Source organism: Pelodiscus sinensis, chromosome 2 (assembly GCF_049634645.1).
Source record: "Pelodiscus sinensis isolate JC-2024 chromosome 2, ASM4963464v1, whole genome shotgun sequence".
NCBI classification, from domain to species: Eukaryota; Metazoa; Chordata; order Testudines; family Trionychidae; genus Pelodiscus; species Pelodiscus sinensis.
In genome coordinates this window covers 59,362,216-59,387,654 of record NC_134712.1, presented here as the reverse complement: position 1 = coordinate 59,387,654, position 25,439 = coordinate 59,362,216, and the positions used below count along the sequence as shown (strand labels likewise).

The following is a 25,439-nucleotide window of genomic DNA, read 5'->3' as shown; positions in this document are numbered from 1 at the left end:
GCCCACAAATAGGGATTCTGTGCTATGTATTGCACTAAGCATTGCTTTGCGATGGCTAAGGGCTAGTTTACACAAGAAGCATTACAAGAAAGCAGCCTCACTGATACAGCTGCACCACTGTAGCGAATCTGATGAAGATGGGGGAGAGCTTTCCTTTTAGCATAATAAAACCACTTCTCCAAGAAGATGTAGCTATGTCAGCAAGAGAAGTTCTCCTGCCAACACAGCATTGTGCACACCAGCACTTAGATCATTGTAACTTATATCACTTGGGGGAGGGAAGTGGCTTATTCACATTCCAAGCGACCTAAATTATATTGACATAACGTAGTGTAGACAAAACCTTAGTCTCTATCACCACGAAAGAGTGTGACTATGCTATGCATATCCTCTAGCCACAAACCTCAATGTGGAAATAAGGAGCTTGAGGCAGAGCATGTGCAATTTAATCAGCTGACTATATTTGTAATTGCATAATTGCTGAGCATGTGCCCAGAAAAAAGAAAGAGGGAGAGGTATCCTGGAAAAACTCAGCTGCATCCAGGGAATGCGTTTGCTCTTCCGCCTTTTTTTTTTTTTTTTTTTTTTTGCAGAAGTGCAATCACACTCTTTCAGAAGCCCTGTCTTCCTCATTCCATAAGGAAGAAGGGATCTTCCGAAAGAGGGGGATTTTCTGAAATTTGGCCCAGTGTAGATTGGCCAAATTTTGGCCAAATTTTGGAAAAGCCTCTTCTGAAAAAAAAATTGGAAAAAGCTGTAGTGTAGACCTAGCCTAAGTCATCCTGTCTCTTTCTTCAAATCCCTCATTAATGCCTGTTTCTCCTGTGATACCTACAAGAAGTCAGCCAATTAATCACGGCTTAGTTAAGGGAAGGCATGGATACTGATTTAATATATTTCTTTATGTTAAATACAAAAACAATCAAAAGTACTCCCAAAATCCTTCAAATGATTGTGGAACTACCAAAACTATGCATCTACATAATTTATGTAACTGTGTGATTTTATTAGTGTGGTGCATCTTCCTTCCTTCCACTAATTTGTTGCATATATTTGTGCAATTCCATAAATTAGTCAGCTCTTTCAAGGTCTGAACCAAAGTTCTCTGAAGTTAGTAAAAGCTTTTTCATTAACTTCATTCAACACACTTTGAATCAGACCCTGAAACAGGAACTGTATCTGTTATTTATATAGATGCTACTCCTCAGAACCCTGATCCTAACTCAGGTTTGGAGTGCTAGTGTAAACCAAATTAATAGGAGTTGCCTGCCCCCCAACCCTGCATTGCTGCCTCTTTCAAAGGCAGCAGCATAGGAGGGGGGAGGCAGGGGCCGCTGCCACAAAGCAGCCTCTGTCTGCGGCAGGCCTGAAGCTGGAGCAACCTATGTTCATAGGGAGCTTGGGTCCCCACAGACAGGAGTTGCTGCCATCTAACGCTGCTGCCTCTGTATCAGAGGCAGCAGCACAGGGTGGCAGACGAAGCCAGTCTGCATGGGGAGTGGGGTTTTCAATGGACTCCCCTCACGGATGGCTCCCGCTTGCCACCCTGATAGAGAGGCAGCAGTATGCAGTGGCAGGGGGCTCCTCAAGAATGCCAGCCCTGCCCCCAAAGACTATTAAATAGTTGTGTAACTGCTAACATTTGATAACATCCCTAATCTGAATGGTAAATTTTTGGGGATGGAACTGTCTTTAACATGTGTTTGTAATATGCATGTATCACCATGAGGCCCTGGTCTACGTGAGACTTTTAGGCACTACCATAATGCTAATAAATAAATTTAAATTACCAATAAGAGTTAAAATTACTATGTTTGTAAACAGATTAGAAAAGTATAAATGTTTCTCTTGCTTTTCATTTTGTTTACTGTGTGCATTTGGCAGCACTAACAGGAACTCAGTTTCAGTGTTCTCCCTGGTAAGCAGATTTCTCCCCTGTTGTTTGTGGGGCTCTTACAACACAAGAGGGATGAGAAAAGCACTTAAAGGAGGAAAATAAAACTGTAAAATTACAAAAATTTGCAAGGATGACACAGAGGCAGGGATAATTCCTAAAATCACTTCAAATTTATTTTTTAAATTTACTAGATTTCAAGCTGATGATGGCATACAGTTACCCTAAATTTACACTGCACAAACTATACCTACAATAAGTCAGTGGCATATATTTGGGATCAAAAAGTTCATTTCTGGAATGTTTCACATAAATACTTGTGAATTATTTGCTGGCCAGATGAAAAGCGTCACATTATTTACAAAAACATTTACTTTTTTTGAGAACCACTATGGTTACAAATGTTTTCTATAGTGCCAAAAATTTTTAGTAAAACAAGAGAATAATATATTGTACAGTTTTAGGTTTTACTCATCTCCAGTGAAATGCTATGAAATCCAACAGACCCAAAGCATCAAAATTCATCAGTGAATTATGTTGTGCAAAATCAACATAATAGGAAGTTTAGAACTCAGCTACTCAGAGGTTAAGTGTAGGATTTAGACTGAAGTATATCCTATGGATAGCTGTTCCACCTGGCTATGATAACTAGCATAAAGATATAAGCTGATAATATTACAACTAATTTAGTACCATAAACACACATGATACCAATAACATCAAGGTCAGGTTTGATTAAAAATATTTATAATTATTATCATTTGCGTCTCTTCACTGAACTTCTTACAAAACTTCATATACATACATAAACAAATAAAATATGGACCTCTCTCCATGTGATTCTATGCGATTTCTATAATGAATTACTACAATGTAACATGCAACAACATTTGACAAGAACTAAGACAATACAGGTGATGCATAATTCGGCTTCTGGTAAACTAACCATATCACTGACAGGAAACATAATATTGAACATCTCAGGGAACAGTTATGATCACCAAATTCATTTCCAAATGCTATTTAAGGAGTTTATTTCAAACTATAAAGATCTATATAGCTTAGTCATAGCTATTTGAGCCATGATCTATATCCAAGGTGCATCTACACTGCACCCATAGGTCGAAATAAGATACGCAATTTGAGCTACACAAATTGCATTATCTTATTTTTGATCTAATTTTAAAATAGTTTGTTTCAAAACTGGTATTCTGAAACATCCCTTAATCCTCAGAATAGTGAGTTATTTCAAAATCTATTTCAAAATAACAGGCTGGTTCAAAAGATGCAGAATAGCTATTTCGGGATACCTCCGATACCCCAAGAGAGCACCGCAGTCTAGAGTACCCCAAAAGAGCCATTATTGCAGCTGAGGACAGCTGGAGCATTTTAACTAAGAATCCCTACGTCTAAAAATCTGGAGCTGGTGGTCAGGTATTCTCAAAGTCCACATTTCAAAAATCTGCTTCCTCTAATGACCCAACCCAGCTAGAGTCTGTTGAATTTTACAGTATAGGACAACACTTATCTCTTTTCTCAACAGCTTGCTTCAAAAGGTAGGATGGGATGGGATGGGATGGGATGGGATGTAGAAACTATAGATTTTGAAGTCCTTTGGCTTCTTCTAAAGATGTAAAATACTGGAGGATTTTAAATTAAATTGTGGACATGAACCTTGAGATGTGGAGGTAAACCAAATAAAGTAAGGAAAATATGACACATAAACCTATCAAGCAGCGCACTACAAGGATTATATTATGTTTCTCCTACCCCTGGCAGTGAGCAGTTACTCAGACGAGTAGTTCCACTGAAGTCAAACTCATGATGGCTACTCACGTAAGGACTTACCGACATGAGTAACAGTTACATAAATGAGAATTCCATTTCTACTGTTAATATTCTTCAAGTAGCAAAAAAGAACAAATCTCACTTCAAGTCCCTTACAAAATCATTTACTTTAGCCCAAGAACTTCTGGTAATATGTTTACATGAAATGAGTGGAGTTTCCTGGAGGGGTTATGTCAGCATTTTGTTTCAATGCTAAAATATAGTTGGGGGAGAGAGGAAATGAGGAAGTTCAGAATAATGCTCCCTTAAATCCACTTTAGTTTCTCCTACTGAGTTAATCAGACATGACATTGATTTTATTCTGTATTCAGAACCTGTTAGGTATTGTGTCCAACTAACTTACAAACACTGTTTCAGTTACTGAGACAAGCAGGTAAAGATTAAAAGAAGCATTGCTGAATCTCCTTTACATTTTATCGCACTTTTTAATAATTACTATATATATTGACTGGAGATCCAAATCTTCAAAAACAATCATGACTTTTAAGAATGTAATTTTACCCATTAGTAGCACAGGAGTTCACATCAGGAAGAACTATTGCACCTCACAGAATTCAGCAGAGAGATGATTCTTCTCTAGCACTCAGTAGCAGCAGTATTTCAGGGTTTTTATGCTGCATTTTTACAGTCTAAACAGAAATTAAATACCTGCAGTCATAACTCATCCTCCAATTGCTTTAAAATAGACATTTAGCTCCTCAAAGGGGTTGACAATGTCTTTTTAAATTATAACTACTGATCTATATCACTGTAATATGACAAAATAGACTTTTCAAAGTTTTCAAATCTGGAGCTAGAACAAGTCTTCCTAGCACACAGAAATAGCAGGCAGAAATAAAATAGGTCTTCTCTCTGCTGACCAGGTAAAAAAATATCTTCACAATATTTATTTTGTACTATTTTTTAAAGAGTGTCTCAGATTGGAAAATATGTAATATTTGACATTTGTATTGTCACACGATTAATCTTCAAATGAGATTTCTAGTAACTTACTTGTTGGATCCCCAAAACATTTCACAGGCCCTTGTACTTGTATGTTTCCAAATCATTCCTTGCTATGCTGGTCCATTGGGAAAAAGACTGGTGTGTTCCAGAGTTCAAAAATCTGATTGCCTGCCCAGGACTGTTAATGTGAAAGTTTCTTTTGTTTATAGTGGCTGTTACAAATCAAAAGGCAATATATTTCAGAGTGTCACACAGAAATATTTTCATCTAAACAAGAGTTTACAAAAACAGAAGTGTGTTGTTCCAAAATATACTGGAAACGAAGATTCCAAGGATATTTTTTCATCCAATTCAAAACATGCATGTGATGTTAGCATGATTAGTGCTGAGAAAAAACACAAAGAAATGAAGTTCCCGTGCTTATGAGGACATTGTGTTCATCTTAAGCATATCCAAGTAGTTTTGTGAGAAAGGCACAGGCAGCCTTTCTCCCACCCCACCACACACAAAGGATATGTACAAAAGGGAGGGAGGATATGAGGACTATGCCTTACTAGCAACCAGGGCTGCCCCGTAGGGGTTGAGAGGGGCTGAGGCAACCTCCCAATGTCCCAGAACAATGCCACAGGCCCCACCCCACCTCTGTTCCACCTCTTTGCCCAAAGCCCCCTCCCCCAAGCAACATGAATCAGGGAATTACTGGGGAACCTGATGCAGAGTGACAGCAAGGATCAGTCCTTCCTCTCACACTTACCACAGCGGAGGGAGCCAGAGCAACCTGCTCTGCACCAACCCCACCCCCTACTGCCCTCTCCCTGCCCTCTCCCTGCCCACTATGCTCTGCTTCACCATGTTGGTAACGAGCAGAACAGTATGGGGCTGGAGTGCTCTGCTTCTTGCTGTGGAGGAGAAGCAGAGTGCCGTGGGCTGGAAGAGATGCTAGGGTAAGGTGGGGGTGGAGAGGAGCAGTCTGCCAGGTCTCTTCTCCTCCCACCACTGTGGTGTGTGTGCAGGGATGACTCCTGCTACTGCCCCATGCCAGGTCTCAAGTTAATCTCCAAGGTTGTCCTGGGCCCTGCCATAGAATGGTTGAGGCAGCCACATGAGGCTCCTCCAAAGTCTGGAGCCCAGAGCAGCCTCCCCAAGCCATCCTATGAATGGGATGGCTCTGCTAGCAACTCCAGAGACCCAAAATTCCCCAAACACAAGGAGGAGTCATGGCCCTACTAACCACTTACCAGCCTGCAGAGTGGACCAGGCGCACACACTACAGTGAGTTGGCCAGAACACCCAAAGGGATAGTAAAATGTTCACTAAGGGGTGAAATTCCAGCTCTATTAAAGCCAAGAGAAGTGTTATCATTGACTTCAATGGAGCCATAATTTCACTGTACAAATTTAGGGGAGAATGGGCTTTCCAAGTTACAATTCTTTCCATTGTTTCTTCTGTGCCAGAAGAAACCCTGCATAGCCTCCATGCCTAAAAGTGCAAGGGCCTAAAAGTGGGATTTTGAAAAGCGTTTAATGTGGCTCTGTTCCATTAAAGCTCTTTCTACAACTGACTTTAACAGAAGTCAATTAGATCGACTGAATGCTTTTGAAAACCCACTGTAAATGGAATCTTCGTTTCCAGTATACTGATACTGTCATCAAACAGTGCAGATCCTCAGTCAAATTAAGTCCTGAATGGAGCATCATAGTATGGGCTCCTTTTTTAACTTGTTTTGAGATGCCTCTCAGTTTCATCAGGATTTGACACTGAAGCATAGACAAAGATTAGTGCCTTCAAAAACTCTGGAGTGAATTTAAATACAGGATACTAAAAGAAAAAAAAATTATCACTATTATGACTGATTTAGTTCTGAAAGGAAAATGAATATAAATTCTGAAAATGAAATTGACTTGAACCTCTTTAATCTGGCAACCTTTGGAAATAGGCTGTGTTGGATTATGAAATTCTCCAGACCACGAATAATTTTTTTAAGGTGAAAATATAAACATTTTGAAAAGTACATGGCTCTGCACTTCCCATCGCCCCCAGGTACTGCTCCTCATTGCTACTGATGTGGTGGGAAAAAAGCCTCCAGAGAAGTGCTTCACTGAACTGTTGTTCCCTCCAAATTGTGGAGAGAGGAGCAACAGGGCACACAGCTGCTTCCTCCTCCCCATACCAGGAATTGAACCATGGCTGTTCCTGCAGTAGGGACTCCCAGATTACTGAGGTTTAAGTGTAGTTTATTTTGCTAACTTCTTAGAGTACAGTTTGTCTGAATTTTTGATAAATCCTGTCACGCTATAGTTCTGTAAATAATCTGGAAGAAAAGCAACAAAGTAGATAATGACAAATATTTTAATAAGCCATGTGGGATAGGTTGCCCTTTCCTTCCTGCTGGGATATAGATATTTGTTCTCATGATAATTTTAAATAGCAACAATTATGGAGGCATGTAATGCTGATGCTAGATGACTGCCTAATGCCTGTACTGTAATGAGACCCAATGATGGCTACAAAATTAAAGCATCTTATTACAGCTTACTAAAAGGGGGGGAGGGGAGACAGCAAACCTTTCCTAGCTAATGTCAGGAACCGAGTATCCTCAAAACAAAATCACATACTTCGGAGTACATTTGGAAGACTACATAGAAAAAATAGACATCTGTCAGGGATGGTGTAGACGGAGCTTGGTCCTGCCTTGAGGGCGGGGGGCTGGACTCGATGACCTCTCGAGGTCCCTTCCAGTCCTATTATTCTATGATTCTATGATTCTACATCATTTTTAATTAACTCTCTCCCAGCTAATCCATGGATTTTAAACACATACATCACTGAAGCATCTGGGATCCCTTACCTGGAAAATACCACTAATGGGTGACTGACATACAAGTACAGCACTCCAAGATGCAGGAGTTTCAGACTATCTAGATTATTCAGGTCTGCAGCAATCAAACCTCAGAGACATGGAAAAAAATAAAACAACTAAGGTGACAGAACATACTGGGTGCTATAAGGTCTATTTAAGTATGAAAATTGTATTAGTGGTTGGGTCTAGAACATGTATCTGACTAACATGAAAATGTCTTTAGACTGACCTTTTCTACTGTGTATTCGAGAGAGTTTATCTGTCTGTTTATTTAATAACTCTTCCTAAATGGTAAGAGTTAGGGCCACTAAATTCTGGATACTGCTTCCTGTTATCATAACTTATCTATCATGATGACTTTATTTTAATATTATACATTATATTTTCATGTTAAAATTTCTCATTTTTTTATTTTGCTTCTTTGCTTCGGTATTCTGAAACGATTTGCATTCTGTTAAGACTAACTTGTTTTGTTAGTCTATAAAGTGCTACCAAACCATTTGTTATTTTTCTTAAAATCTTGTAAGGAAGACCTTCATATACTGACATTATGAGATTCATTTTCTTAAGAGAGGTAGACATCTGTGTATGCTTATGTATGCTCAGCTGCAATGATATCTTCAGGCAGGTTTACAGTAACTGTGCACACAACCAGGATAACAACTCTTCAGAATGGATAATTAGATGCTTAACTACTCATCTGTTTGCACAATTACCCAAACTGCACTAACACTTGTGATAAATGTACTAACTCTCTGTGCTGACAAGTCTCTCTACCTTCTGAAAATGTGGTTTCTCATGCTTGATGCATATGCTGAGGGTTATAGAACACATTCTCTTAAACTTTTTCCTAGTTCTATGCCTTGTCTTATCTAGTTATCATTCCTCAGTTAAAATGAAAACAAAGAATTCCTATGAAAATATTTCTAGTGGGGTAAAAAGACTAACAGAAGTATTTAAACAATAACAATCTAACAAACTACACTTTTTGTTTCTTGCTTTGTGTTCTTATTTCTCATGCTTTACAACAAAAATAGGCTGCTACATATTTGTGCAAATGGGTCAAAATCCTTCAATTATTTGATCTGTTATATATTTGAGAGAGTTTGTGTCTGTCTGTCTGTCCATCTGTTGGTGTGTCCCTCTGTTCAAGAACTACTCCTAAGTGCAAGGGTGGATATAGGGCAGGGCGAGCGGGGCGGCCGCCCCGGGCCCCGCGCTTCAAGAAGCTCTATGCATGCGCCGTGGCGCCACTGTACATGCGCCGTAGCAAAGGCGGGCCCCGTGAAATTGTGCTGCCCTGGGCCCCGCAAAATGATCATCTGCCCCTGCCTAAATGGTAAGAACTAGGACCACCAACATTTTGAATGAAACTTCCTCTTACCGTAAGTTAAACCAAGATAAGGTTTGGTTATGACAGGACAATGGGATGTGCCTGGAATATGATTGTTTCTCATAAAATGGAAAGGGAGGGATCTTCTAGTAGAGACAGTTATAATGACCACGGGGGGCAGCAAGTGGCCATAGATGGGGACCTGGACAGCTATAACCCCACTGGGGTAGCAAGAGGCAGCAGTGGAGAAACAGAGTATATATCTACTATATATTTGAGAGAGTTTGTCTCTATTTGTATATCTGTTTGTCCCCTAAATGGTGGACATGCACCCCTTCTCCAGCTGTGCCCGCTGCAACAGACATAAACAGTCACTTTTCATCTGGCTCCAAGCTGCTGCAGTGAGAGAGGGCTGGGGTTGTCCTCTCTCCCTGGGACAGCCTGCGTTCTGAACCTCTCATCTGCAGCCGTACCCCAGAACAATGATTTAAATTAAGAAAAACAAGAATTATTTCATGCAAGGACCTGAGAAACACCACATAAAATCTCTAGTATTTTATAAAATGTAAAGAGTTTCTACTTTTATAGTTTTTGTTTGGTTACAGATGGATATCGCCAATGTAATTAAGTCAGCAATTAATCTACTTTCATCCTGTCTTATTAGTATACATTTATAGAATTGTCTTGTTGTTAAAACACAAGACTCAGTCAGAAGGCATGGATTTTGAATTCCTGACTCTGCCATAGCCTTCACTCTAACTTTGGCCAAGAAACAAATTCCTATCTACACAATCAATACAAATGTCAGGGAACTTGGTTAAAATATGACTCTCCCTTTACTTGGCTCCATTAAGAAATATTAAAAATATATGTATATATCTGTGCTTTAATTTCCTTCTCTGAGAGATAGAAACAATAATACTCACTGATCCCAAATTAATATTTGAAAACAGTGATACAACCATCAGATATAAGGAGCTAGATAAATGTAAGGTATTATAAAGCATTGGTATTACAACCTACATATCTACATTCTTCCCTTGTTTGCATATGAAGTTTTAACTTTAAATGCTACAGTGACCCCCACAGTGCATAGCCATTTGTTTCCTTCACTTGCTTATATTACCCTGGCCATGATTCAATTCTAAAGTTAACATTCTGTAAGACTAGTAGGACTCACCACTCCTTTAAGTAAATTACCAGCCACTACAAAAAAAAAAAAAAAAAAAAAAGCTTAAATATGGTATTGCTGATGCACATGAGAGTGGATTAAAGCCCTAATGCATCCAAGTACTTGAACACATGCCTAACTTTAAAGCACATAGAGTCGAGTTATAGTAAAGACTTCAGTGGAACTATTCACAAGTTTAAAAGGAGGGATGAATTGCATCCTGTGGCAGGATTCATGATCTTGGGCCCTGAGTCAGAAGGAGGCCCATGAACACTCAAAGTTTGAATCTTAGAATCAAGGAAACGAGGAAGCAATATTGGCAGAGCATAGAGTCAGGTGCCTCATGTACTCTAACAAGGAGAAGAAGTAAATTCTGATGTATTAGGGATCTAGTAAAGTTGGATCTGTACTCAATTTAGTCTTAATCCATCACTGGACATTGCCAACTGAATCCAAAATACAGATGGACAACAAGAAAACAGAGATTATGTTCCCTACTGATAGTCCATACGTTAGTGATGATTCATATTATGATTTTTAATTTATGGGACAGGTGGACAGAGTGCTGGATGGATGTCTGACTTTGCATTTGAAAAATCTGCATACATTACATATCCCTTCCATATTATCAACTCTTGAAATGTAAAAACTGTGTTATGCTTTGGAAAAGAAGAAGTGATCTGAGGATCATCTTCTAATTTTTATGACAGCAGTGATGGCTGAGGACTTGAAATATCCCTTTGCACTCAACTACAAACAGATAAAAGCCATGGTAAATATCACTAGCCAAAAATATTTCATTCATACATCTATTCACAAAGGACGAAGAAGTTCGCTGAAAACTACTTAGTCCAATGAGGTCTTTGTCTTAACTCTTCTGTTCTACATTAAACCCATAAGAACAAATAAATAATAATTAGTTCTTAAAACATTGGTCAACCCTCAAGCAGCTAAAGAATTTAACCACAAGGCAAAGCAGCCTCCTTCATATGAAGAGTTCACTATAGAAGAGGTAAATTATATATGTAGTTAGGATTCAAAAAGACAAATCAGAAGAGGAGGAGGAGGAGGAATAATAAATCTGTCCTCTGATGAGGATATTCTATTAGAAAATCATTTGTAAGAATATTAACCTGTAAAAACAAATTGCTGATCGGTTCATGGGTTGAATGAGACTCTTATGAAGGGTCATTAAATGCAAAAGAGAATAGCAATAGCCAGTTATGGACTGAAAGCATAAACTAGATCTTTTTCATTATAGTTGCACCATTCACACTGCTACATAGATGTTAAGTTATGAGAGCATTTTCATCATGTTCATGGTTTTATAAAGGTTTATCACCCACAGCCACTCTTTTCTTCCCTTTATGTTGTAGACAAAGGGGGAAAAAAGTTTGTTTCTTTTGACGGGTGTGTTTAATTCACACCCACCAATTTTTAAATTAAAAATTAATGTCCTATCCACCCTAGATCTCTACAGATAAGTAGCTAACAGAGAGGTGGGAATCATTAAGAAAAGGATAAATAACAAGACAGAAAATATAATATTGCTACTATATAAATTCATGGTATACCCACACCTTCATTCCTGCATGTTGATCTGGTCACCCCAGATGTCCCCGTATTTAACCCTTTGTCTCATAACCCAACTGATGTACTATCAGGATACCATTTGTCCCAATATTCATGGCAAGTGGCTAGTCAGCCGGTGGGGTGGAGAGTTTGAGGCAAGCAGTAAGCCAGTAGCGGGGGGTGGGTCTTCTTGTGGGGTACAGAAAGGTGTCTGGCAAGGGAGTGAGGAAGTGGGCAGCGAGGGGTGAGAAGAGGTTAGTGGCAGGAGGGAAAAGGAGGAGGGATACAGCAAGCCAGCAGCAGTCAGAGAGTGAGAAGGAATGGGGGGCAAAGCGGGGACAGAGTATGAGCAGGGCTGATGGCGCCCAGTGTATCCTGATATTTTACTGTTATGATCTTATCACCTTACTCCATGTCAAAAATATATAGTGGAATGTAAAAGGTACAGAAAAGGGCAACAAAAATTATTAGGGGTATGGAACAGCTTTCACATGAAGAGAGATTTTTTCGCCTTCCTCTGTAGCATGGGGCACAGATCACAGCTGGAGGATTCTCTGCATCTTGGGGTCTTTAAACTATTTGAAGACTTCAATATCTGAGATAAAGGTGAGAAGATTATTCCAGGAGTGGGTGGGTGAGATTCTGCAGCCTGCACTGTGCAGGGGGTCAGACTAGATGATCATAATGGTCCCTTCTGATCTTAAAGTCTATGAGTCTATGAGATTAAGAGGACTGAGATTGTTAATCTTAGAAAAGAGATGATAAGAAGGGGGATTGATAAAGGTCAATAAAAATCATGACTGGTGTGGATAAATAAGGAAGTATTATTTACCCATATAACAGAAGCACAGGGCCCTCACATGTGGGGAAAGGGTATCATATGTTATTTTCCCCTTTCCTAATGATTACTGTACTGGGGCCCAGAGGCTCTTAGGGCCTAGCCCAGGCTGCAAATTGTGGTATGTATGTGGGAGAGGGTCCTTGTTACAAGTTTGTACCAGACCCAAAAAAATTACACTTGGGCCTTGCACAAGAACTAGGCGTTACCGAATGAAATTAATAGGCAGCAATTTAAAACAAACAAAAGGAGGTACTTCTTCACTCAATCACAATGAACCTGTGGAACTCCTTTCCAGAGGATGCTGAAGGCCAAAACTGTAACATAGTTCAAGAAAGAACTAGATACATTCATGGAGGATAGGTCTATCAACGGCTATTAGCCAGGATTTACAGGGATGCAGAAACATGCTCTGAAGTGGCCTGCTTCCCCGAAGCTGAGAATGAGAAACAGGGATGGATTATTGGATATGTATCTGTTCTGTTCATTCCCCTTGGGGCACCTGGCATTGACCATTGTCAGGAGACAGGATACTGGGCTAGATGGACTATTGGTCTAACCCAGTATGATCATTCTAATGTTTTTGTGGGAGAAACAGCAGGATTATGGATGAACGGAGTACTAGTGAGGTTATAGTTCCACGAGACTCAGAAATATGAACAGTTAAGGGAGGGCAAGGTTCTTCTAAATTTTGTTTTTTGTTCATTTTTGTTAACACACATGTAACTCATTAACTCTGTTAATTCAAACAATAAGCTTCAGTGCAGAGACTGTCTCTTACTGTGACTTTATACTACACACTCCGTTACTGCTCCTCCGCCTCCCTCCCAGAGCTTGACCAGTTGATTTGCAGCATTCTTGCCCTAAGAGGGAGGAAGGGAAGAAGTGGGAAAGTGGGGACAGAGCGTGGAAAGTGCTGGGAGGGAGGCGAAGGAGTCGGAAATGTGGCACTCCAATGCTCCAGGATGCAAGACACGTATAGGAGAGGGAGGCAGACAGAGGGTCTAGGAGCCACAGACTGCCCACTGCTGCTTAAAGTGATCCTATTCCAAAGCTGTGTAGATGACTATTCATAGTGGGCCAAAGCATGTCCTGATCAGACAGACCTCTCCAGTGCAGAAGAGATGCATGGAAGAATATCACATTGATGGCTCAGCCCCTACTTCAAAAACTCTAACTAGTTATATATCTCAGAGAGGGAAATTGATCATTTTTGCTATGAAAAGAATTGCTCATTTATAATGAATTCCTTTAACATATTTCAAATTTTTACATTTTTGAAAAACAAATGCTCAAAATAAATATTTTAGAAATAGTATCAGACAAGAGACCTCTTGGACATATTTCATCATTTCAAAATATACACTTTACACATGTGAAAATGTATCAAAGCAACAAATGCTTTGGTCAAGAAGCTTCACCCTTCTTGAATTGACTGATGATATCATATGTTCTAGAAATACTTTTATCATCTGGCATGCTGCTCAGCACCATATGGCACAACACACTGACAAGTGAAAGAGGACTAGTTTTAAATACATATGTATATTTAAAAATGTTATACTTCTATATAAGAATGAAGGCATAGGCACACATTCTGTAACTATTATAGTAGAAGGAGACAATTGGAAAAGGTAAGTATGTTGAGCCCATTTGAAATAAAACATTACAAAAACAAGAGATAATATCTTGGGAGGAATTAGAATTGAATATAACACTTTCTTTCTCACTCACTATTTAGCACTCCTTTCACTAAGCCCTGCAATAGTGCATATTAAACTGTCCCTGGACAAAGGAAGAATAATTGGGTTTTGTGCAGGAAACTCCATAGGAAACCAGTGGAGCTCACAGCTTCCGCGGGCCTCTGGGCAAGGGGAAATAGGCCCATCTTCACACTCACAGAAGGGGCAGGGCCTCTGGTAAAAGGAAAGGGTTCAGCGGTAGGCAGCTTTCAGCGATGCCCAGAGCATGGTGCTGGGCCTGTCCCAGCCCTCAGAGCTGTATGGAGCAAGAGGTGTCATGCAGCCATGACGATTTAAAGGACATGGGGTTCCAGGCACTGCCTTAGGAGCAGTGGTGGTGGCCAGTAGCCCCAGGCACATTTGAATCGCTGGCCCCCAGGGTAACTGCCCTATTTGTCTGTCCCTGTTGGCAGGCCTGTAGAGAACTGACAATGATGAAATCTACCACCAATCTGGGGACAGTGCCTTTGAATTTACTATTCCTGCTTTTGGGTTGGAACAGTAATCACAGACACCACCCCTTTGGGAAATTTCAGTGAACATAAGAACAGCCATACTAGGTCAGACCAATAGTCTATCTAGCCCAGTATCCTGTCTTCTGACACTGGTCAAAGACAGGTGCCCCAGAGGGAATGAACAGAACAGATAATCAACAAGGGTGTGTCTACACTGCACCCTTATCTTGACATAAGCTACACAATTTGAGTTACGCACACTGCGTAGCTTATTTCAAGTCAATTTTGAAATAGCTTATTTCATAATCTGGCACTGTTTATACAGAGCCAAATTTAGAAATAAACCGCTATTCCGAAATGTCCCTTAAATCCTTGTGGAATGAGGTTTATAGGGACATCAGAATAGCGAGCCCATTATATTTTGAAATAAGAGGCTTGCTTAAAAGATGCAGAATAGCTGTTTCAAGATACCTGAAGTGTCCCAAAATAGCAGGGCTGTCTAGACATATCCCATGTGATCCATACCCCTCGCCCATTCTCATTACAATCACATAAGCACAAGTCAAGCATCCCCTTCTTCAAAAGTTCCAGATCAAGATATATGCATTACAGGCTTGAGTGCAGGGCTCTGGCTTCTGGAGTCCAGTGATGATATAAGAATCTCACCTTTAAATTTTTAAAAAACTAGTGCTCCAGGTTGTGAAATGTTTGAAAACATGACCCTTCTGTAACTGGCACTGGAGTGTCTGCAGAAAGCCCAAAATAACATCTGAGAGGTGAAGAACCATTCACATTAACTCTGACCCAAACTACTAACACCATCACAGTAGAGAACTGTTCATGCATGTGCAACCCTGGCTGCCACTATAGCACTGAGGATAGGTGAGAGCTGAGTCTACTCTTCTGGGATAAACCGCAGCTCACTAAATATCAGAAAGCCATGACTGGGGGAGCCAGGAAGCTCTAGCATGCCCAAAATGGAGTAATGGCGGGCCCCCGTCAAGTGGCTTCTTCCCCTGCCATTATCACTTCAGGCTATAATGGGGCTATAGCATGGGAACAGGCATGGTGGTGTAATGCAAGTGTAACCCACACACCTAGGCTACGTCTACACTGGCCGCCTATTACGAAATAGGGATGCAAATGTAGAACTTTGGAAAAGGCAAATGCGCGGGGGATTTAAATATCCCCCGCGGCATTTGCATTTTCATGGCCGCCGCTTTTTTCCAGCTTGTAGATAAGCCGGAGAAAAGCGTCCAGACTGGCGCGATCCTCCAGAATAAAGCCCTATTCCGGAGGATCTCTTATTCCTACTTGAAAGTAGGAATAAGAGATCCTCCGGAAAAGAGCTTATTTTCCGGAGGATTGCGTCCAGACTGGCGCTTTTCTCCGGCTTATCTACAAGCTGTGTAGTCGATATGATAGCAGCTGGAAAGACTGGGCCCATGGAACAGCTGCCCAGTCAGTGTTCTGGTAGCTGTCCAGCTGCTCCAGGGGTATTGGGGCAGTGCAGCTGCACGGCAAGGAAGGAGGCACCAGCCTTGGGCAGCGGCAGAGCCCATAACAGGAGAAGCTGGGATCTGTTGGGCTCAGAAGGAGCAGGGTCCTGGGAGGAATGGGCAGGGCTGAGGCTTGCCTCCCCAAGACTGCCCTAGGAACAGAGTAAGGGGCCTTTAGAGAGGTGAACTACAGTGCCTGGATTGCATGAATTGGGCCCTATTTCTCCATGGCAATCTAAACAGAACTGGGCAGAGGCGGCCCATCCATATTCTGATCTAGGCGGTCCCCTAGGGTGCCAAGTTAAATGGGGGTGCCAAATGGTGGCACAATATCATTGAGGGGTTTGGAGGTGGAGGCACTGATTGCCTGGCTTGCCTAGGGCACCAGTTGCTGGCAGCTAGTAGTCTAGGGGCCGCAGTTGCTGGCAGCTAGTAGTCTAGGGGCCACCCCTGGAACTGACACAAAGTTTCTCTGTTGTCTTCCCCATAGCACAGTGATACAAAGTTCCCTTATGCAACAATTTTGCCTGTGCCATCATGTGGATAAGTATCTCACAGAACTCAAGTGGCAGAGGCCCCTGTTTTGGCCTGCAGGACTGGGTGAATCTCATGCTTTAGAGTGGGTAGTTAAAATGGCAGATGTATCAAACTGTCTGGAATTAATTCAGATAGTCACGGTGATGGGTTGGATCACAGAGTTCCCCCTTGAGACTGCTTATGCCACTGAGTCCACCTACCTGCCCTCTCGCCCCTCTCCCCCCCAACCTGTGCTGCTTGGCCAGAAGATCTGGTCTCCCTCAGCCTAGGCAGAGTTGGGATAACAGCTCTCAAGCAGAGCTCAACTCAGCTCTGGAAGGGCTCAGCTACAAGGCTTTGAAATTACCCAAGAAGTCAACCCAAAAGGGGATCAAAATCCCAAATAAATCTGTCTTACTCTGTATAAAAAGTTTTAAACATAGAAAACTCCTAATATTTGCTCGCTGTCCATGAAAGGGAGATGTGCCCCCCATGTAACAATTAATTACACTGGGTTTGATAATAAATAAGTGTTTTTATTAAGTATAAAAAGTAGAATTTAAGTGGTTGCAAGAGAAAACAAACAGATCAAAGTAAGTTACTAAGCAAAAATAAAAAAACACACCAATTAAGCCTAACACACTAAGAAACACAGTAAGAGAAACTGTTTCAAAGTATCAGAGGGGTAGCCATTGTAGAAACTATTTCATATTTAGCTAGAAGCCATTCTGTATAACAAAAGCCATTTCAGTTTCTTGTGTCTTCACATATACTAGAGGGAGTGAACTGGCCTTCACCGAGGTGGGGAGAGGCCAGAAGGATGTGCTAATGAACTATTTTGAGCTGAAGCTCAAACTCCCTCTAAACCTGTTTCTTTCTCTGCTGATAGAAATTCCTCTTTGAAGTTCGCTTTGATTTCTTGCCCTGACGTCAGACTTGTTTGGTTAAGGGTATAAAATACTAGAATTGATTGTTTTAGCCAGACTTACTGGGCCCGGCTTTGCTAGGACCACGTTTGGCTCACTTTGCTTTTATTGGCCAATAAAACTGTCTGTTTAGCCACGTAAACTGAGTGAGGCTTTTGCTTCAACAATTTGGAGGTTCCACCGAGATTCCTAATGCGCCACTTGCCCATATGGACGGACCGGCACTTCACTTCCAAACCCCTCATGAGCGCTCAATAGAAGGTAAGGGGATACCTGTTATGAAATCTCCTGGCAAGGGCTTGGGATTTGGAGTGACAGCCGGCCATTAGGGTAAGGGAAGCTACGGAATTCAATTTTGTGGAGCGGCTAACATTTTTGTCTGTCTGTGTCTGTCTTTGTCTACTAGGCCTGTCTTATGTGTCACAGTTCCAAAAGGGCACACTGGTGTCTCTAGTGAGGCAGCCGTGCGCTGGACCCTCTGTGTTCGGACGCTAAAAGCTGGTGTGGTGCCATCATTCTCTCTCGGCACACGGAACTGTGGGAAAGCTTTGTTGTCTCTCTCTCTTATTTGCAGACGTAGTACTGACCTCTGAGGCTAACCCCAGGCCATAGTATTTCCCCATTCTGCCAGGCTGTCTCCAGGCGCCAGAACGTAGTGTTCTGCTGGGCTGGGGCAGGTGCCGGAAACCCCTGCAAGCCAGGTGGGCTTTGAGTCCAGTGCCTCGCAACCAAAAAGGGGGGGGGATCAGTGCGAGCAGGTGAATTCTTAATTCGGTGACTCGCAGAAGAAAATAGTGTAAGCAGGTAGACTTTTGGTTCAGTGCCTTACAGAATCTGTTTAAGCGCGCGCAGAAAATGGGGGTAGGTCAGTCTACAGGAATTCCAGTGCCTTTATGATAAGTGCCTTCTGGTATAGGATCCTAATGAAGTCTGATATTAAGTGCTGGGTGTCTTAGGGCAGTGCCACTTAATAGAAACCCATGGGAATTAGACAATAAAGAAAGATGCATTTAAATGTGGAAACTGTAGGAAAAATATGAAAAAGGAGAAAAAAATGTTGTGTGTGTGGAAAATGAGCATGAATGTAATGAGTGAAGAATGAATGCCGCTGCATAACTCTGAGACTTGAGCTGATCACAGCTGCACCAGGGCTCTCCCACGAGGAAGCTCTGAATGCAAAGGGGGGAGGGGGGTGTCAGCTGAACCTCGAGACTCAACGAATATGTGAGGGAGTGACGACTCCCCTTATTTCATGAGCTGCTAAGGTCTGACACTCTAGACCCGGCAGACTCTTTCTTTGGAGTGTGTAAAGTTAGCTTAGGTGGGGGTTAGTCTAAACACCCCCCCACTCTGCCGAAAGGCACCCCTGTGTACTACATGTATGTGCATAATGGTCCAAGGACCTGTAAGCATTTAACAAATTGGAAAAGAGGAAAAAATTAAAGCCCTGAGGGATAAAAGTAAAGCTCAGAAAAGCAAAAATCCTCCCTGCAGTAAGATATGTAACTTAAAAGTTGCTGCAGCGCCTCTGTGCCAAAATAATGCACAAGAAGTGGAAGGAAAAAAAAAGAGATTTCTCAGTTGGCACACCCGTATCAACCAAGATTGGGGGGGAAATTTGGCACATCTCCACCCCTCTACCCCTCTTTATAACGCATACACAGATAAAGAGGAAACATGAAAAATAACTGAAAAGAATTAGCTCTTCCCTTTGAAAAACACGGACTCCTGTAACAAACCTGCCCAATTCAAAGCAAAACACCAAGTTTAAAATAAGTTTAACAGTTTAAGGGAAGTGTTCCTCCAAATCCTAAGGGAGAAAAAAAATTAAGCAATATAGTAACGTGTAAGGAAAAAAAACTGCTTTAAGAAATGACTCCTTGTTTCTTGTCTCTTTTGGTCATCTCAGCAAAGAAACAGTCAAGTTAAACATTTGGCTACAGACACTTTGTTAAATCTATTAAAGGAAAAATAAGGAAGTCTACTGAAACTTAATTGGTTAACCGCATAAACGAATAGAATCTATACATTGTAAATTTGTAAAACCTGCACCCTAAGGGTTAAATGTGTCTTCCAAGGAAGCTAATTATTGTTTAAAAAAATCCAAGCCCAGAAACTTCACCGTGTTTCTGTTCAAGGCTGAGTTGATAGCACTTTTGGCTTGCTTTCAGATCCAAGGTTGTGTGTGTCTGCAAACTGCCTATCTGTTCTGGAAGGGGGGGGGGGGGGGACACTGTCCCCCATAAGTAAGTCTGTAACATTGCATGTGATTCTTTTCAGGAAAAGAAAACCTTTTTGCTTACTAAAATAGTAACTAGCAAGCACCGTGTCCTAAGAAAAAGTTTCTATGGCAGTAAATCATTTGAAGCTTCACATTAATAAAAAAAAGCCTCGTCTGCAGTACAAGAGGGAAACTGAGGCATGCCACTGTTGGAGAGGGCTAGCATCTCTGAGGTAATTCGAGGGAGTAGAAGGTCATGAGTACCGATGAAGCGCCCTTGTTCTCAGAAAGTTGCAACTCACTCGCCCATAGAAGTGGTAAAGCACTAGCTGTAACCGGTTCCCCTAACAGATCTTAGGCAGTATTTTAAGTTATAATAGACCACCCCAATGAGAGTACAAGTGTTTTCTTTGTCTTTCAGATCATCAAAAAGCGCTAATATCAGCTGAAAATTAACTGAAGAAAAAAACATGGTTCTGTGTCATGACATAAGTTTGTGTTCTGTGTTCTGTCCAGATTTGTCTTGTGGGTCTTGATTTTGATATATGTATTTCAAACATTGTTGTGTGTACAATATTGTTTTAATGAAAGAATAATTTAAGTCCCTTGAATAATCTTAACTTTGTGCTTTACACAAATGGTTCTTGCTTTTATAATTCTAGTGGAGTTTTAGTAGCAGGCTATGCAGGTTGTACTGTCTGGGATGTAGTAGAATCTCCCCCTTTATCTGCTGTTTCTTCCGCACAGGTAGCGGAATTAATGGCTCTCACAAGGGCTTGTCATATTGCTGCAGGAGCATCTGCTACTATCTACACTGACTCCTGGTATGCCTTTGGCGTAGTTCATGATTTTGGTATGCTTTGGAAGCAATGAGGTTTCCTTACTTCCCCTAGCCACTGTAGAAAGAATGGACCTTATGTAGCTGCTTTACTTGATGCAGTTTTTTACCTTCGACTCTTGCTATTGTTAAGTGTGAAGCTCATTCCTCTTCCTCTAATGAAGTTGCATTAGGAAATGACATGGCTGATCGGGCTGCTAAGGCAGCCGCCCTATGTCCTCCTCGGGCTGAAGCATTGTACCCTTCTCTCCCACCACCGCCAGTTCCTTTGACATCTCTGTCAGAACTGGCCCTCCTGCGAGACCAAGCCCCAGAATCGGGAAAGCAGGAGTGGAAACTGGCAGGGTACACCTTGCACCCAGACCACTTGTGGTGCAGTTCTGACAGCCGCATTGTTGCCCCAGTGGTTTTGCTACCTCACCTTGCCTCCGTGCTCCATGGATTGTCGCACGTTGGCAAAGGGGGGATGGTAGCAACCCTAAAACAAAATTGGTTTGCTCCCAAATTCTCCCAAGCAGCCAAAGATTACTGTTTAGCTTGCCCTGTCTGCCAAGCCCACAACGTGGGTAAACCATCATGGGGAATACACCTTGTGATCTCCAGTGATAGAGGTACCCACTTTACTGGACAAATTGTTCAAAAACTGGCAAAGTACTACTCTTTCAGACAAGCACTGAAAGACTAACACTGTGTTAGTCTGAATCTGCAAAAGTGGCGAGGAGTCCTATGGCACCTTATAGACTTACTTCAGTTAGTCTATAAGGTACCACAGGGCTCCTCACCGCTGTTTCAAAGTATATTATTCATCTTGTCCTTGTTTCAGGTAAAATGCTTCAAGACAGAGTTAATTTTTTTCTCTCTCGCCTCGGTTTACAGCTCCTTGTGTTTTTAGAGTTTTTTGTTTTCAGGTTTCTTCACGTTTATCCTCTTAGGGTGGGCAGGCCATTTTAAAGGCCAGCCGAAGACAAAAGACTGATTGCTTTCCATTCCTTAAATAGATTTTCCCTATGGCAGGAATCCTTTATCACCCAGTCCCCATGGAAAAATACCAGATTCCGGATGGACTCCAGGGCTAGGTGGCATTGTCACATGTCTTTCTAGGGCAAACTAGGCTACATCTACACTATGGAGATGTATTCTGGATCTATTCTATATCATAAGAGCAAGTCCGTTATATCGAAATATAACAGACGCGCTATTCCAACATCTCTGTAAACCACATTGCATGAGGGATAAGGGATGTTTTGGAATAGTGCCTTATTTTGAGGTGAGGGTGCTGTGCACTCCCCGCCCCCCCTGCGGTTTAGGCATACAGGAACAACACACCCATTTATGTAAGGGGACTGTTAGCCCCTTATTAAAACTCAGTGGGAGTTTTTGGTTGGTCAGCTCCCCATACCAAAAGGGGAAGGGTCCATGAGAAATCAGGGCCTTGAGACTGATAGACCCCAGGGTGATTGACAGGTTGGACAGGCCAATGGGGGAATTAGGAGGCCAGGTCCCATCTTCCGTGTGTGCTGGGATTTTCTAGGTATGAGTCAAAGACGAAGAGAGCTAAGAAGAGTAGCAAGGGGTCCAGGCTGTACTGAGGAACAGACCTGCAGTGACAAGAGCCAGAGACCCATACAGCCCACAGAGTGCAGACCCTGTGCTAAGAAGCAGACCTGCAGTGACAGAGCCAGACACATACAGCCCAAGGAATGCAAACTGCCCCGAGAGACAGACCTATAGTGACCAGAGCCAAAGGGGTCAGAGGAGCAATACAAGGAGCTGGAAGCTGGCAAAGCAACATAGTCTGCAGCTGGGTGTGGTGAGCAGCTGGGACCAGCAAAGGCAGGAAAGAACCTCTGGGCAGGGAGAAGCCACCAGCCAAGAGGCCTTGCAGGTCAGACTTGGAGAGGGATTGTAACTCCAACTGGGAGAGGGATCCTGCCACTTAGAGCCTGAAGTCATGTGGTCACTGCCAGAGCAAGCTTGTCCAACCTACAGTGCCCCCCTGCAGCACAGCTAGAGCCTGAGAGAGCACCTCGGGACCTATAAGGAACAGACTGTGAACTGTCCTTACACTCTGCAAACTGCTGTTTGTGATGTCCCCGTGCTACAGAGCAGGGCTGTGTGTTCTCATTTAACCTCTCTCACTTTTCCTTATTCTTTTTTTTAATCAGTTGCTGTTTAATACATTGTATTTGCTTTGAACCGTATGTAATGATACTGGGTCAAGAAAACATCCAGTGTGAAGAGAGCACCCCGGAGTGGGGACACCCTAGCTCCTGCCCCAAGTGACTACAAGGTCGGAGATTAAGCCCTAGAAAACCTGGGCCCAGCCTTGTTGGGATTTTGAGGACTCGGCTACTCAGGAGAGTGGAAGGGGAGCCCTCAGAATCAGGGAGGCCTTTGGGTAAAAGAAGTGGGAGCAGGGTCTCAGATCCTTTCACTGGTCCATTTCACCAGAGTAGTATAGAAGCCAGGAAAGTTCCTCACAATAGCTGAACCATTCCCCTGCTCACATTTACAAATCACTGTCTTGAGCACCGGGCCAATAAGCTTCCTTAAGATTCACTAATGGCTTTATTAATAAAACAGGTTTACACTTCATATTTCTAATTTCACATACAAGAATAATAATTTCACAGAAATAGAATATACATATTCAGCAGATTGTAACTTTAAAAATGATGTGTCACATGATGCATTTTGCCTACAGCATCTTCTAGCTATGCATATTCATATGTTAATTTGTATAAAGCATGGGGGCCATGACAGTCACATTTAATGGTTCTTTGTTGGGCAGGTAGATCAATATCTCTATTATTTTTAGCCTTATGAAGGTCACAGCCCATTGCTTTCTTTAAGAAAAGAAGTATGTAGTCATTTTGCACATGAATAATTTTTCGTTTATTTTTCATTATTTCGGGTTACATGACTTTAACAGAATGAAGCAGTGTGTTGGATATTTACTTAAAGGGCTATGACACATTCACTCTCAAGATAGAGAGGAGTGTTGTTCTCTTTTAACATGGGAAAAGTGAACATTTTAAAGGTGAACTGTCAAGTGAAACTGAAAACCGAGTTAGACACAGATTTTTTGTGCAGAATTCCCCAACCAACCAGGCTACAGGGGACATTTAGCACAGGAAACTGATTTAATTAATATTTTCAAAATTCTCTTTTCTTTCTGGGAAATCTTCTTGCTACTTCCTGGTTCAATATATCTTAGAATGTGACATCATAAATACTAGCTAGCCTCAATGCAACCCAAGCACTTTGTGTACAGTATTTGTGATGTACAAAAGTGAGGTATTCCAAAATACATTTAGTGAGCCAGCAAGTATAACATATAATTAAATGAATAATTATATCACCACCACCACCATTAGATATTACTCTTCCTTGGTCATCTGTCACATCTGGAAAAGCATTTAGCATACTAAGATGGAAAGCATAAGTCTATGCTTCTAAATTCTGTATTATGCTACCAGGACTGGAATAACACTTGTTTCACACATTGGATGGTATGATATCTACTACTGCAATTGCTCGATTTACCCTTAATAACTACCTATTTTAGGCATTTTATGTTGTATATATTTTTTAAACCTTATGATTCTTTCCTATCCATCTCCTCCACCTTAATCAAGTAGACACAAAGTTGTATAAAAATACCCTATTGAAAGAACTGTGTTTATCTCCTCTCTCTAGACTCAGACCTCCTATTTTCCCTCGGAGTTTCTAATATTTGTATCCTTGTCAGCTTTGAACTTTTTTCTTCCACATGTTCCTTGTCTGAAAATGTACCACTATCTCTTGTACAATTGTGCATGTGTGCCAATGTTTCAACTTCTCCGCTACTTAAATCCTCATTTAGATGTTCATCTCTTCTTGCCTTGATTTCGCAACTGTTGAAACTTCCACTGATTTCATTCAGTATTGTGGGGTTCTAGCCATGCATAAGAGTCAATGAGGAATACGATGCAATGTTTTGAAATTTAGGGTTATATTAGTTCCACCAAAAAAATTCCCTCTAATTTCTAACAAAGTCAAAAACATAGCAATAAAGAATGCTAGCTAAATAAACACACAGTAGTTTATTTGAATGGTAATTAAATTTTATAGTTGCACTTTCTTGTTTTCCCTTCCATAAAGTCAGATACATCACAGATGATGTATACGATACAGATTAATACTTACACAACAATTATGACATTTTAGCAATGAATGTAGAGAGAAAAATGTTCCTATACCAGAGGAAAAAAAAAAAGTCCAGCCACCCCATCAAGCAATGCTACTCCTTAAAGGGAGCTGGGAGAGGAAGAAATAATGGTTTATAACTTATGGCGTTTCATAAAAGCTTGAGGTCAAGGACACGTTTTGCACCATATTGTTCCCAACATCATGTGTTGTGCATGGTAGAACACAGAAAGAGAACCATGAAGTGGCATGTCCATAGAGAAAATAGTAAGCTAAAGAAGTAGCAAGCTGGAATAAGGAGTAATACACTAATCTAATTTATTTAGATGTTATGGGGCTCACACACTAGATTTATTTATATCTTACAGTAATATATGTCCAGCAAAAAGAATTATGAGAAAAAGAAGGTATGACAATCTAAGCTCTACTAAACTTTTGTTCCAAATTTGTACTCATTTTGAATAAGTTTGGCAGCAATTATAGCAAACCATTTTAAATACCTTTGAAAAGAAATTACTTTAATATTTGTGCACTGAAACCTTTTATTTTGATGCACCATTTTCTCTCTGAGGCTATCTAACATGCTATAAAAA

At 41.3% G+C, this 25,439-nt stretch overlaps 1 protein-coding gene across 6 annotated transcripts in view; it reads right to left on the bottom strand.

The window, feature by feature from the left end:
• The window catches only part of CYP7B1 (cytochrome P450 family 7 subfamily B member 1), a 169,581-nt gene that overhangs the window by 116,459 nt on the left and 27,683 nt on the right, over nt 1-25,439 (bottom strand). The gene's annotated exons all lie outside the window — the stretch shown is intronic.